Source organism: Anas platyrhynchos, chromosome 9 (assembly GCF_047663525.1).
Source record: "Anas platyrhynchos isolate ZD024472 breed Pekin duck chromosome 9, IASCAAS_PekinDuck_T2T, whole genome shotgun sequence".
Lineage (NCBI taxonomy): Eukaryota > Metazoa > Chordata > Aves > Anseriformes > Anatidae > Anas > Anas platyrhynchos.
In genome coordinates, this window is record NC_092595.1 from 26007278 (window position 1) to 26020512 (window position 13235).

The following is a 13235-nucleotide window of genomic DNA, read 5'->3' on the forward strand; positions in this document are numbered from 1 at the left end:
ACAAATTGGAAAATATTTGTCAGAGGAAAGTATTTTTTTCTTTCTTCCCCATCTAACAATTCTTATTATCAATCACAGAAATAATTTTTTCCATTGTCCATTTTCATTTTCTAGGCACTAGTAGCCAAAATGCTGTACAATTATTTTGTACTGAGTAGACAAAGTATTTCAAACACAGCTCAACATCTCTGCCTTCCTTCTTAATTCAGACATTCTGGAAATGGTGTCATTCTTATCACTCCTCCTATTATTTCCACTCCACATCTCCAGTGGCTTCAGATCTTCCTGCCGCCCATCCAACACAGTCTTTGAAAATTCCTCAACAACTCACACCAGCCACTGGCATCAGAATCAGCCCTCAGCAGCCCAGCACTACTTTGGAAAGTGGATGTCATTATTATCATTGATCACCAATGGAGCAGGGGATCTGTGTTAGCTGAAAAGACGCTTACTTCAGTATTGCCTCAGTTCACGGTGGTTCCTTTTCTGTCTCCTGATATTTTATTACAGAAGAATCATTTTAATTGGCACATGCTGGTGGAAACAAAACTGCATCTGTTGAGGGCCAAATTCTAGCACTCCTGTTCAGGTGGTACAAGTCCCTTGTTCTGGAGTATGTCCATTGAAATCAAGGGACCTGCCCAATTGTTAGAGTTTCACAGGAACGTATTGTTCTGATAGGTATTCACTTTTATTTCATAATATGCTTTAAAAATATACACTGTACAAACCATTAAGAAAACTTCTATTAAAGTAAGTTTTGCCATAATAGAGCAGGGAAACAGCAGAAAGTGAACAAAGAGCTACCCAGCACGACGCTTATGCTAGCAAACACCAGTTCTCACCTGTTAACTACTGTGAATAAAATCTTTGGAATCAGTTCCTCCAAAAAGTCAAAAATGAAAGAAAAACTGTTCACCATGTAAGAAAACTGGAATTTCAAGTGTGCTGCTGAAAGCTTACAGAGTCTGATCATCATTTTTAATCAGTCACTTCTGAGATTACCTGAAGGAACGGATGGAGAGGACTTGGCAGGTATACAAAGTATACACAAGCACAGAAGAATTAGTCCTCATAATGTTGAAGTAAAATGAAAGGCAGCCCCACTAGGTCCCAGCAAAGATACAGTTCTGAACTAAAAGTTCAGCTAGAGCTTTGGTCCTAGGAGATAATTATAAGGCTTTCTGACCTTACTGACCCAACTTAATGAAATGAATATAGCTGAACCGAGGAGAGAAGAAAAATATACAGTGAGAATAAAAACAGGGTTCCTGATCTGTGACAGCTATTCAGATTCTTGAGAAAAGACACGTCATTGTCAAAGGCTCTTTCATTAATAGATGTCAGCCTTCTTGGCTATAAGCAACCAAGCACCATATAGAAACAAGTGGAAAAATTCTGTTCCCACATATATATGTATGTCCACAAACCTGGAGATGTTTGCCTGAAAACTGTCAATAAAGACCAAGTGATTGTTTTCAGGACATCTGCTTGCGATCCTACAGACATAAAGTGAGCATGTAATCATGAGTTTTATTTATCAATCTAAAGTGCAATTACGCATCCTTACCTTTGTGAGGATCATACACCTGGACAATATTTCGTCAATGTAAGTGATCAGTACAAATCTGTCCCCTCACTATTAATAATAAAAATTCATTATTTGGAATAGAATTTTCTTGCAGAAGAATGCAGATCAGAGAGACCTATGATTACTGAAGAACCTACGGTTTTATATCTCACATATGTTGAATCTGCTTTACATTAGCCCAGGGTCCAAAGTAAGCTTCAACTAGAAAAATCCAGCTGTGGGAAGTATGGCTTGGTGAGTTTTTGAGTGTTACGAGGCTGCCTTCCCAATCACTGCTACAGGAGTGTATGTTTCATCCTCAGAGAAACAGTGATATGGCTTGCACATCCACAGCCCAGCAATTCTTAGCTCCACAAGCAGCGCAAAGGGTCTGTTCACAGGTGACACAGCATAAATCCTGAGGCTGTATCCCACTCTCTGTTATTTACACATATATGTAGTCTTAAACAAGGGACACTTTAGCAGGTAAGAGCAAGGTACAGTACATAATGTGCAAATTCAGTTCAGCAGAACTCCAACTAAAGCATGTCAGCCTCAAGGGCTTTTCTCTCAAACAGTGCTCCTAAGTTCTCCACAGAAGGAAACTTGCTGAACTACATCTTTCTGAACTTTAAAGAAGAAAGTCCTGATTCTCACCCGAATCAGGGAGTAAATGAATGAGTAACTTCACTGAAGGCAAGAAGCTGCCCTGGTCTAATGCTAGGAGACCTATAGAGAATCCAGACATGCAGTCATTACAAGAAAATGTTCTTACTTTTTAAAGTCTTTTGTTATAGAAACATTATCCATCTCTGTAGCTTTATTCTCAGCAGCAAACTTTAGACTGATCTTTGAGGATTCTCTTAAATAACCTCTAGTATAGACATATAAAAGAAGCAGACCAGAACAATCAAACCTAAGGTTTACTTTTAAATGTATCTCTATCTTCTCTCTCTTATTCCCAGATTGCCCTCCTTCCCCCCCTACCCTTCCTTCATCCTTTTCCCAAGCCAGTTTCATTCCCATCTTTTTCTCCCCAGATGATTCCCTCGCAGCAGGCAGAGAGGTACCACTTTCAGGCAACTCCTGCTGTGCATCAGTTGTTCACATGAAGACTATTTCTTGAGGCTCCTTTGCATGGCTCAGCCTGCCCAGATCTAAAAGAACATGTACTCCTGCCACAGTTGCTTTAGCCTTAATAATTTCTATCTGTGTCATTTATTTCTTGGCCACAGAGAAAGCTCATTTGGTTGGAAGGTGAACTGCTGCCTATTCCGAATAATTTCAGATTCAGTCCTAGACTCTGACTGGTACCTTGTTTTAAGATTCTTTCTTTTCTTTCCTTTGAAATTAATGAACTTTTTCAAATTGCCTCATGTGATATATCATAAGGTGTTTTTTTTTAGTTTTGCAAAAAAAAAAAATAATCCAAAAGAAGTAGTGTTTATCTGCTAAATATCTCCTGATTTCCTTATTACTTCTTTGAAACCGAGTATCTGGGAAGTTGTGCTGTTCCTGTTTTGGTAGAGCAAAGCCTTGATGAACTGACTCATGCAATTTCACAAATTTGGATTCAGACAATGTTCAAAATAGAAATTCATAAGAGCTCTTTCCTCTGGTAAATAAATAAACCAACAAAACAATCAACAAATCAATGTACAAACAAACTAAACAAAACAGAGAAAAAAAATATCCTGGCCTTTTTAGAAAATCAGTTGACACTATGCACTTCTGCAGATAACCTGGAGGAAACAATGAATTTAAGTGGGTGTCTTATCTGGTGTGAGGCTGTTTTGTTGTTTACTGTATACTCTAGAACACCTCCATGCACTAGTTTCTGTTCAGTTACTTTAAGCCAAAATCATTTTCAATCTCTGCCACATTCAGTTCCTCCTATTTCCTGGCTACATCCATGTGTGATCCACATGCTTTATTTTTATCTTAGCAAAATAAGGAAACATTTTCTGATGGAGTCCTGGAAGAAAATCTGGGGTAGTGGAGAACTGGGAGAGGGTTAGAAGAAGCCCAAACCTGAATGGAGATGAAAGAAATATGTAGTCACAAGTTTGTGACTTGATCATGCAACAGAGAAATGTATACCAGTATTGGCAGTGGAAAGTAGCCAAGTTCTCATAGGCTCTACTTAGATGTAGTGCGTAGACTGGGTTTCCTAAGACATGGTCCTAGCACCTGTCCAATACACACCTTTGGCGCTTCTGCAAGATACAATTGTGCTGTTTTTGACCCTGCAAATCAGCATTTATGCAACTGGTATTTTGTCTTTGAGCTGATATTTATCAACATCCTCTGGCTTCTTTAATTTGTCAGGTCAAATGTTTCTTAGCATCCATGGAGATATTTCTCCCGCCCCAGCCCTCCTACTGGTCTCTGGCTTATTAGGTTCTTCGTTAGCACTATTCTTAACTACTTGTAAAGGAATTATCATAAACTATTTCTGGTAGAGTGTTTTTACTTTGGCCTTCACAACACTTCTTTCACAGGTGCAAACACTTTTTCTTAAAAAAATTTAAAAATACAGATGTTTAAATTGTGCAAAACTAAATGAATTGGGACAATTAAGTCAAAGGAATTCAGGAAATAAATTAAAAAGTAAACTTCAAGAGCACTTAGAAAAATTATTTTTCTGACTAAATATTTGAGACACTCCCCCCCAATATTTCATTTCTATACTGAAAGATTGAAAGACCATATATAGTAAACTTTAATGGTACACAGTAAAGCCGCATATCTTGCATTGTCATCATCATATTAATGGTATCTCGTGATACTAATTTTAAAAAGTCTAAGAAAATTAGCATTACGTATTTATTAGCATATTACTCAAATGATTTATAATCTCAGAGGTCCCTGCAGTACCGCTTAAATTTTTTTCTTTTGTTTCACTGGGAAAAAATGCTTCTCTTGTTTACTTACACTTCTCGCAAGGTAGTGCAATCTTTTCATTCCACCTTCATATAGAACTCTTTTCTTTTTGCCCTCAGGACTCCACACAGTGTCTTGAATGTGTTTGTCTAAGGAAAGAACATGGGAAAGGTATCAATAGCATCAGTTCAAATTCTGAAAATACCTTACATGTGTAAATCTTTTATTTTTTTCCACATTTACAACCAACCAAACAACCAACCAAACAACAACATAGTTTTGGGGAAAAAAAAAAAAAAAGAAAAAAAAAGAAAGGTTTCAAAAACAAAACCTAACAGGCTCAAGGGTTAAGGGACAAGACATTCTTATAGTGCAAAGATACTGCTGAAAATTTTTACCAGGATTGGAAGTGGAGTTGGCAAACTGATTTAAATTAGTCAGGCCTGGCTATATTGGCGAGGCTATGCTAGCATGTCCATTTTTTTATGGCAGTGCTTCTCTGGGATTCTTACATAAAAGAGTATAAAGTGGGCATTCTCCGCTTGATGCAATTTCACTATATAGTGATTCCCATCAATGTATAATTAAAAGTGGATTTCCTTTTCCCTGTTTGGCTGAGGTGGGGGAGGGTCTGCATAAACCTGGTTGATGTGAAGTGAACAAAGAGAACTTTCATGAGTTCTCCTACAAACAGTCTATCAGTTACAATTCCTAGTGTTCACACTGCTGCACTGTTCAAAAGGAGCTCTAAAAAAAAGTCAAGCAGGGGGTCCAAGAAAAATTCAACCCGCATGCCAACTAAGGGAAAGAATGAGAAGGCAGGGAAAAAAAAAATAGCTTTTGTTGTAAAAAGAACTAATGAAGCTGCTCTTAGAACTGTCCATGGTGACACAACAAGCCTGTGCACCCACACACATTGTGAGAATGCCAGTCACCCACAGTAATGAGAAAAGGAAACACTGTGGGCAAAGGAAATATATGAATACACTGCTTTTATGGTTTAACTGTGGGGAATCACAACGCTGGCCCACAATATCTTGTGCCAACTGCCAAAAGTGGTAAAATAATACATAAGGTTGTCTACTTATATTTTTCTTACAGACAAGATGGACTGGTGGGGGGTAAAATCCCATTATCATTATAAATTGCTAATTAAATAATTATCAATTAGATGGGCAGACAGAACTCATTCCAATGAATTCCTTGGAGGGCTTTCAGTAAAGAAAAACAGTAATTTTGATTATTTTTTTTATCTATACTTCCTGCCTAGGGGCTCTAAATAGAGATGATATATGGTGTATCCCATGTTAGACTTTCACACAGTATATCCCATGTTAGAGCTCAGGGACAAACACTGAACTTTGGAGCATATAGAGATCTTTTTTCAGTTTTTCAGATAAATGGCCTTAATTTCATGACATTAATTAGAAGCCCAGGGTTATTTCCTAAGGAATAAAAATAATATTTTCCAGACTTTTATGCGGCTTTGAAAAATCTTTTTTTTTTTCAATCAACTGATAATATTTTCTAATGTCATTTCACTTCCTTTTCCTTTTTTTCATAATCCCGAATTTTCTTTGAAAAAAAATAAAATATTTAATACATATAAATATACAGATGTTAAGCATGGCTGAACATAGTGCAAGGAATATTTTTACCAACTTTGTTCTATTCATTTACACTAAAACCAATGCAAAATTAAACCTTATGGCCATGGGTTTTGTCAAGTTTTCCAATCAGACCCTTGGGCAAAAATACTGTTGTCACAGTACTGAGCAAGAGAAACGTTCCTGTAATGTCCTGTGCCCCTTAGTCATGTGAGTAATTTTTCCTGAGGAGAGGGTCCCAACAGCTTGAATAAAACTTACTCAGCTATGATCAGTAATTACTTACATGTGCACACACTGGTTGTACCCACACTTTTCTTGTCCTAACTGAGTTTTCCAAGACAATTAAAAACTACATTGATGTTCAACGGTTATTAAATGAAGAAATGAAAAAAAAATAAAAAATAAAGCCTCAGCTGTCTGTAGCAGGAAGTATTTTCGAGGAACAGAAGTTCTACAAACTGAAAAGTCACACTAATGTTTGGGAAATAGTTTCCATTGCTGGCAAACACCACCACCACCACTGCCATAAAAAAAAAAAAAAAGAAAAAAAAAGTAAGGAACGGAAAGGATAACATGAAAGATGGACTTCTAATTCCAAAGCCACAAACATTTAAATATGAATGAGGCTTGCTGCAGTCCGCTATCTTTTGTCAGGAAATATGAACCTTTTGTTGCCTTCTTTGTTAACTGTATGAGGCTGAAAGGAGTTAGATGCCTTGCTTCATTTTCAAGCCCCATCACAATGAGGACCTCAAAAATAAATTCTGATAAATACATGAAAATTCTGAAGGGTTGATAAAGGAGAGAAAACTTTATTTTCCAGAGTAATCTGTCAATAGGTGACATACCAGGGATGATCAAATGGCAAAAACAAATGGCAAGTTAGAATTTTAAGGTTTAGAAAAGGGAAATGAGTTACAGTATAAAATAAAAATATAATTATAGTAAAACATTTGAGAACACTGATATAAAATACGTTTGGCAATATAAACGTCTTTTCCCTCAGGTTTGCTATTTTTCTCTGGGAGATCACAGAATCCCAAGGGAAGTTCCTTATGATGATGTTCCCTAATGTGATTTACTTTGAGGAATACTTAATACTTAACGGAGAAAGGTGCCTACTACATTTTGTTATTGAGTTTTTGTTCATGGTTCAGGATTGATCCACTTGAGTCTTTCAGCAGGGAGTAGTTTTCCAGTGTGGCACAGCATGACTCCAAATCAATAAGGTTAATAGATGTGGTGGCCACACAGTCAGAGGTGATGTGCCTGGCATTTTCTGTGCCAATGAAGAAAATTTTTGATGACGAGATGTCATTTTTGTGCCGGCAGTAATGTCACCCTGATTACCTACAGCACATAGCCAGTTAGTAAGTTAGCAAAACTGTAAATGGCCCATTAATCTGAATTATCTTTACAGAAACTGTTTGAAAAAAAATTTGCTGTATAAAAATGACATTGCTGTGAAAAAGTGACTAAATGAGAATGGCTACCCTGGAACTTCACTGTATATTTTTAAACTCTCAACACTGTAGTATAAAACCTGCCAGACATTAAAAAAAAAAAAAAAAAAAAAAAAAAAAAAAAAAAGTCAACCAAAGGAAAATAAATAAGTACAATACAAAATACCACTGAAAAAAAAAAAAAAAAAAAAAAAAGCAGTAATATATTGATGCCAAATCTACTGGTGTAATGAGAGTGCCATGTGTTGGTCTTCCTGCAGTTCTCATTTTCTCTGACTTTTTAAAATATGCAAACTCTCAACAGTGCCTCCCAGAGCATTAATGGGTACATATTCCCAGATGGCTTGTGTTGTGAAAGAAGTGCTGGACTAGACTGCAAAGAGAAATCTGTTTAATATTCCAATATCTAAATGTCAGGAAGGTGTAATTCAGAGTGACACTGAAAGATGAGCTGAACAGAATACAATTTATAGTGACTTTAGTTAACAAATGGCATTAAGGGAAGGATTTCCATAATTAAATCATTAACTAATATGAAATATTGATTTCTCCTCTGATATTACTATATCATCACTTGTCGGACTTGCTGACGCCCAAAGAGCTCTTAGTGCAGTCTCTACCAGCAGCAATAATAATTTGCACAGAGCAAGGTACTCTGTGTACCAAACATCCTTGTCCCAGAGACTTCACAGATAACGTTTTGAAGAAAAATAGTAAGATGGTAGGATGGGTGCAAGGAAAGTCTGTGCAAACAGACTGGATAAAATGATGGTTTGTATTACAAGGCTTGCTCCATATTGCCTTCCTTCAACTATATCTACTTTTTGTTAACTGGTTTGGTGTGAGCCAACTTTACTTCAGCTTTTCCTAGACTTCTTTACAGAGCTTCTAAATAGACGTTTTATCTGAAGAGCTAAATTCTATTGCAATTGACATCAGGAACTCTTATTTTCTAACAGCAAGGGTTCTGATTTTTTTTTTTTGACAGCTCTTTATATTTCAGTATTGTCCAAGGGAAGTTGAGTGTGCTCCATGGAAGGAATACAGCACATTCAATGATGATTCCAGTTATATTCTAATACGCTCATTAACCATGTTAAATAGTTGAACTTATTAAGTTAACTTGAAAATGTGGAAGGAATGGAACAGGCAAGATTAAAAATAAAATAAAATAAATAAAATAAAATAAAATAAAATAAAATAAAATAAAATAAAATAAAATAAAATAAAATAAAATAAAATAAAATAAAATAAAATAAAATAGGAGCATCTTTTCAGATGCTCCTTAATTGAGTTGTAATCAGTATTGATCATTAGTCCTTTCTTTTATCAGCATGATGAAGATAATGATGATGACGATGATGCAATGTGCAGCATTTAGATCATAAAGGAAGGAAAAATTGTTTAAATATCTGATGATAATTGTTTTTTGGTGAAAGGTGTTATAGGCTGTACAATATGATATATTACTCTCAAATTGATGACAGAGCTTGAAAATACCTGAATAAGCAAGATTTCCTTTTCTTGGTATACTTTTCCAGATCTACGTTTAAAGAATCAGTCCACTCAGAGCTAAAAAAAGAGGTGCTATATTTTGGAAAAATGCATTAAAAATATGTTATTTTCTACCTCAGTCTTTCAGCAGGAAAGCAGTTCTTCTACCAGTTAAACATTCAAAAATCATGTCTCATTTGAATAAATTAACATATTTTGTGACAAAAAAAAATAATTCCAAGGAAGTAACAATAAATAGGAAAGCAATTTAAATTGTGTATTTTACAGGGGAGAAAAAAAAAAAAAAGAAAACCCAACATTGTCATGCGTATGACAGCTCAGCTAATTTGATGGGCTTTGATGTTAATTTAGGGTTTACTTTAATTTCAAAACATATTTTTTCACTTAATAAGGGAAACAAAAGAAACTTTCAACCAGTTTGTTATCTGGGAATGTTTTGGCTTCTCAAATGTGAGAACATGATTGTTTTTATTTCCAGGAGGAGATAATAACACTGAAGCAATAAAAAAGAGTCAAGGCAGCTTGCACAGCGCAGGAAGTTCACAGCCAGAGACTTAATTTCCCACACAATGTACTGTGCAATGGGCCCATTAACACAGATGAATAGGCTCTTTAAAGGTTTTTTTTTTTTTCCAGATATGCAGCTGCGGCTGAATGGTGCTATGTTAATAAGGTACTCACATGCCTATTCTTCAGGTACTCTGGCATTCTCTGCCTAGGTAATCTCCATATTGGAAAAGCTATTAGGGGTTGTATCTCCTACCACACCTTCAATTATTTTAACATCTGCATTGATAATCCAGGCAAGGTAAATTGATAGGGGGCTGAGGGTCTACGTCCATCCTCTTCCCCGCCAAAGTCACATCTTAGGGGGTGGGGCCTAAGGAGAAGAAAAAAAGTAAAGTCACTTTTATTACACATCAGTGGGAACATTCTGAAAAAGCTTTCATGCCTAGGAAATTGTTATTTCTTCAAACAACTGACAGCCTGCAGAGGAAACTCTAATGGAAATCCAGCTCATGCATTGTTATGCATGGCCCTCATGTAGATACATGGGGGCGGATTGAGTTAGCTTCCAAAGGGTCTATTGTGTGCGGCATTAATTTGCAGTGCTCTTGATATTTGAGTTTGAAGGTTTTACAACCTTTGTGTTTACTTAGATGCACTATATCCTAGGTTTGTTTATTTCCTTCCACAATCTCTTATTACCCTGTAAACGTTACATTTGTCTTTATTAACTTTCAGTCTGTTGCTGTAAATCACAGAGAAGGAACAGCTTCCTTGAAATGTATTAGTTTTAGAGGCTTTTTTCTTTCTTCTTGGTCAGTTCCGAGTTATCCATCTGTTAAAACACTGGCTTTCTTTGTAAAACCAGTAGATTTAAAGCATAAGAACTATGTCATTTATTATTATTATATTATTAAATCATACATAAATACATTATATTTCCCATGTCATATACGTGCAGCTAAATAAACCAATCAATACAGTCTTCCAAAAGATTGTAAATCTGAGACTGGCACAACTGCCTCTTGCTACACAGTGATATGAGAAAAAATGCTCATGACACTTCATCATGAGCAAAATCTTTCTACTGTTTCCTCAGAATCCTCTACAAAATTCTTTGCTGTCACATACAGGTCTTTGTCTCCTAGTATTAAGATCTGAAATACAAATAAGACTTGTCCTATGCTGCCTTAACTTTTATTATTTCTTCTGTAAAGATACAAATACAATGTAGACAGCCATTTTTGTAAATTCAACTTTCCCTTAAGATTTAAATTCAGTAGATCCTAATGGCTTTTTATTTGAACTTGTCAGAGATGTCTAGAAGTGTTAGTTTTTCAACACTGAACTAAGAACTCAAAGTAACTTGTACGTTCAAAAGAAGCTATGATCCTAATCTGAACTAAAAGACTCAATTGAATAAAAATACCTTATGCTCGAGTAACTCCAGTTATGTGTGGTTCCTTCCTTTCCCTTCCCCTTTATATGGAAGTCAGACAGTTAGACGTTTCTGTATTTTAATAACACAAAAGGGTTTCTTGTAAAAAAAAAAGTGTCTGACTTACAGTAATTAGGGTCTGAGTAGTATCAGGTGCATAGTTTACTCAAAAACAAAACAAAACAAAACAAACTAGCACTACGGGAAAACCCTTTTAAATCACAGAAAGTTTTGAATTCAGGTCTTGATGCTACATAATGGATTAAGAGAAAAGAAATTACCTTCTTTAGGGCTCACTCATTAGGGGCACAACAGCAGAAACAGCTGCCTCGAAGACCTGCTTGCTTGTTAGGCTGAGGGATTCTATTTGGAAGCTGTCTCAGACTGAGTGGGAAGAAATGCAGACCAAATGCTAGGAGCCACTGACATCAGCTGTTGAAGAAGTGAAGATCTTAATCCAACCTCTGGGGCTTGGGATCTTTTCTAATGTCCTAGGAAATGATAACAGTGGGAATAGAAGGAACTACATTTCACAGAGCTCTTTGAAGTACTGTGGTACTACTGCATTGTATAAAACAATAGCACAGCTTCCCCTGGAACATGATAAAAGTATATGAAACTGTGGCTGGTTTAGATAATATAGATCTAGTGCGTCTGTTCTCCTTGTTTTGTAACACAAGGACAAGGAGTGATAATAAAGAGATGCAAATTCAAAACCAATAAAAGGAAAGCCTTCTTTCGTCACTTTGGATAATTAGGCTATTGGTATGCAATATCATAATATTTCATTGAAGTCAGATTAAATCTAGCAGATTAAAAGAAGAAGTCAGATATTTGTATAATACAAGAATCTCCTGCATTTCAGCAGTTAACTTGAATTACTGGCAAATAAGAAAAGACCTGTGTCTGGAACAGTATGGTCTTCATTCGCTATCACCAAATTCTGCCTTCAACTGAATTCTCAGACCCTGGCTTTTGCCAGAGATATGGTACTACCCTGCCCCCCCCCCCCCCCCCCCCCCCCCCCAATAAATAAATAAATAAAAATTTGAGTACACATCACAAAACTTGTCTTGGTATCATAAAACTGGTAAAGCTCTCCTGGTCATCTGGTCATAGTGGTGTCCAAGACTCCTACTGAAGACCTCCCATAGGTTATCAAAGACTGTATTACGAAGACAAAAAATACTCCTTCCTACTTAGCAACAACCATCTCTCCATTTTAAAAAAAGGGAAAGTTGGTGACAGGAGTGACCAATGCAATCAGGCAGAAATTGTAGGCTTTTCTTTGTTACTTTCGCAACTGTGAAAACATTTTTGGAACATTAACATATGTATGTATTTCTCTAGCAGAGCTGTTATTTACTTAATACATGAGGTATGAACTCACTTAACTTACTGCATGTTAATTCTGTGCAGTTTTTTACAACCTCCCCATATTCCACAAGAGGAGCCATACACAAAGAGAATATTATACACCTGAACTGGACCCCTCTATTTTTTATCCATGCTCTCTTTAAGCAACCATTCCAAGAGACATATTATCTGAAATGTCGTGATGAATGTTCCGTATATTAAAGCAGGAGTCTGATTTGTCATTGGTTTCAAAATGTGCACAGTACAATTATTGACTAGGCTTCATCAACCCTCTGACAACCCAGGGGAGGATAATCTACTCCAGTTCTCACGGTAACTCACACCTATCTGTTCACTGCACTTGGTATCATGGGAAGTACAGGCCAGGCCACACCTATCCTCTCCCATTACCCTAATCTTCCGAGGACGTATGGAGGTGGCCATGTCTCCACCTTCTCACCTTTATGGACCAAGTCAGGAGCAGGTAAAGTGAAAACTTTAGATTTTGTGTACTTTTTAAAGACAAGAAATAGTTTATCTTTTTCTGACTCATACAATACCAAATATTTAATAAATACCTGGAGTTAACTGTGGCAGGGAGGAGATGAAACTCAGCAGTTTCCCATTCAGGCAATGAGCAGGAAACAAAATCTTCAAAGCACATTACCTTCCCAGTGTCTCCGAATGTGACCAGTTGACAGATACCCAGGAAAACAGGAGTTGTTTGGAGGAACTGCACGTTGGGCAATGATGAAGATAAATTAATGTAGACAATCTGTATGGCTGCGATGGTAAAAGACACACTTCAAAGCTAAGGACTGGTCAATCAGAGGTTTGTTACCAGCCAAGGAAAATTATAGGTATTCTAGAAAATAAAAGCCATTGGAAAGGAG

General features: G+C 36.4%; 1 long non-coding RNA gene across 6 annotated transcripts in view; it reads right to left on the reverse strand.

The window, feature by feature from the left end:
* Positions 1-13235, reverse strand: part of LOC106018110 (uncharacterized) — a 192351-nt gene that overhangs the window by 59731 nt on the left and 119385 nt on the right. For all 6 annotated transcript variants that reach the window (XR_011811386.1, XR_011811388.1, XR_001191991.5 and 3 more), the window contains 4 exons: positions 12921-13075; positions 11268-11477; positions 9723-9921; positions 4505-4602 (listed from right to left, as the gene is read on the reverse strand). This is a non-coding gene — a long non-coding RNA (uncharacterized lncRNA). The remainder of the gene's footprint in view (positions 1-4504; positions 4603-9722; positions 9922-11267; positions 11478-12920; positions 13076-13235) is intronic.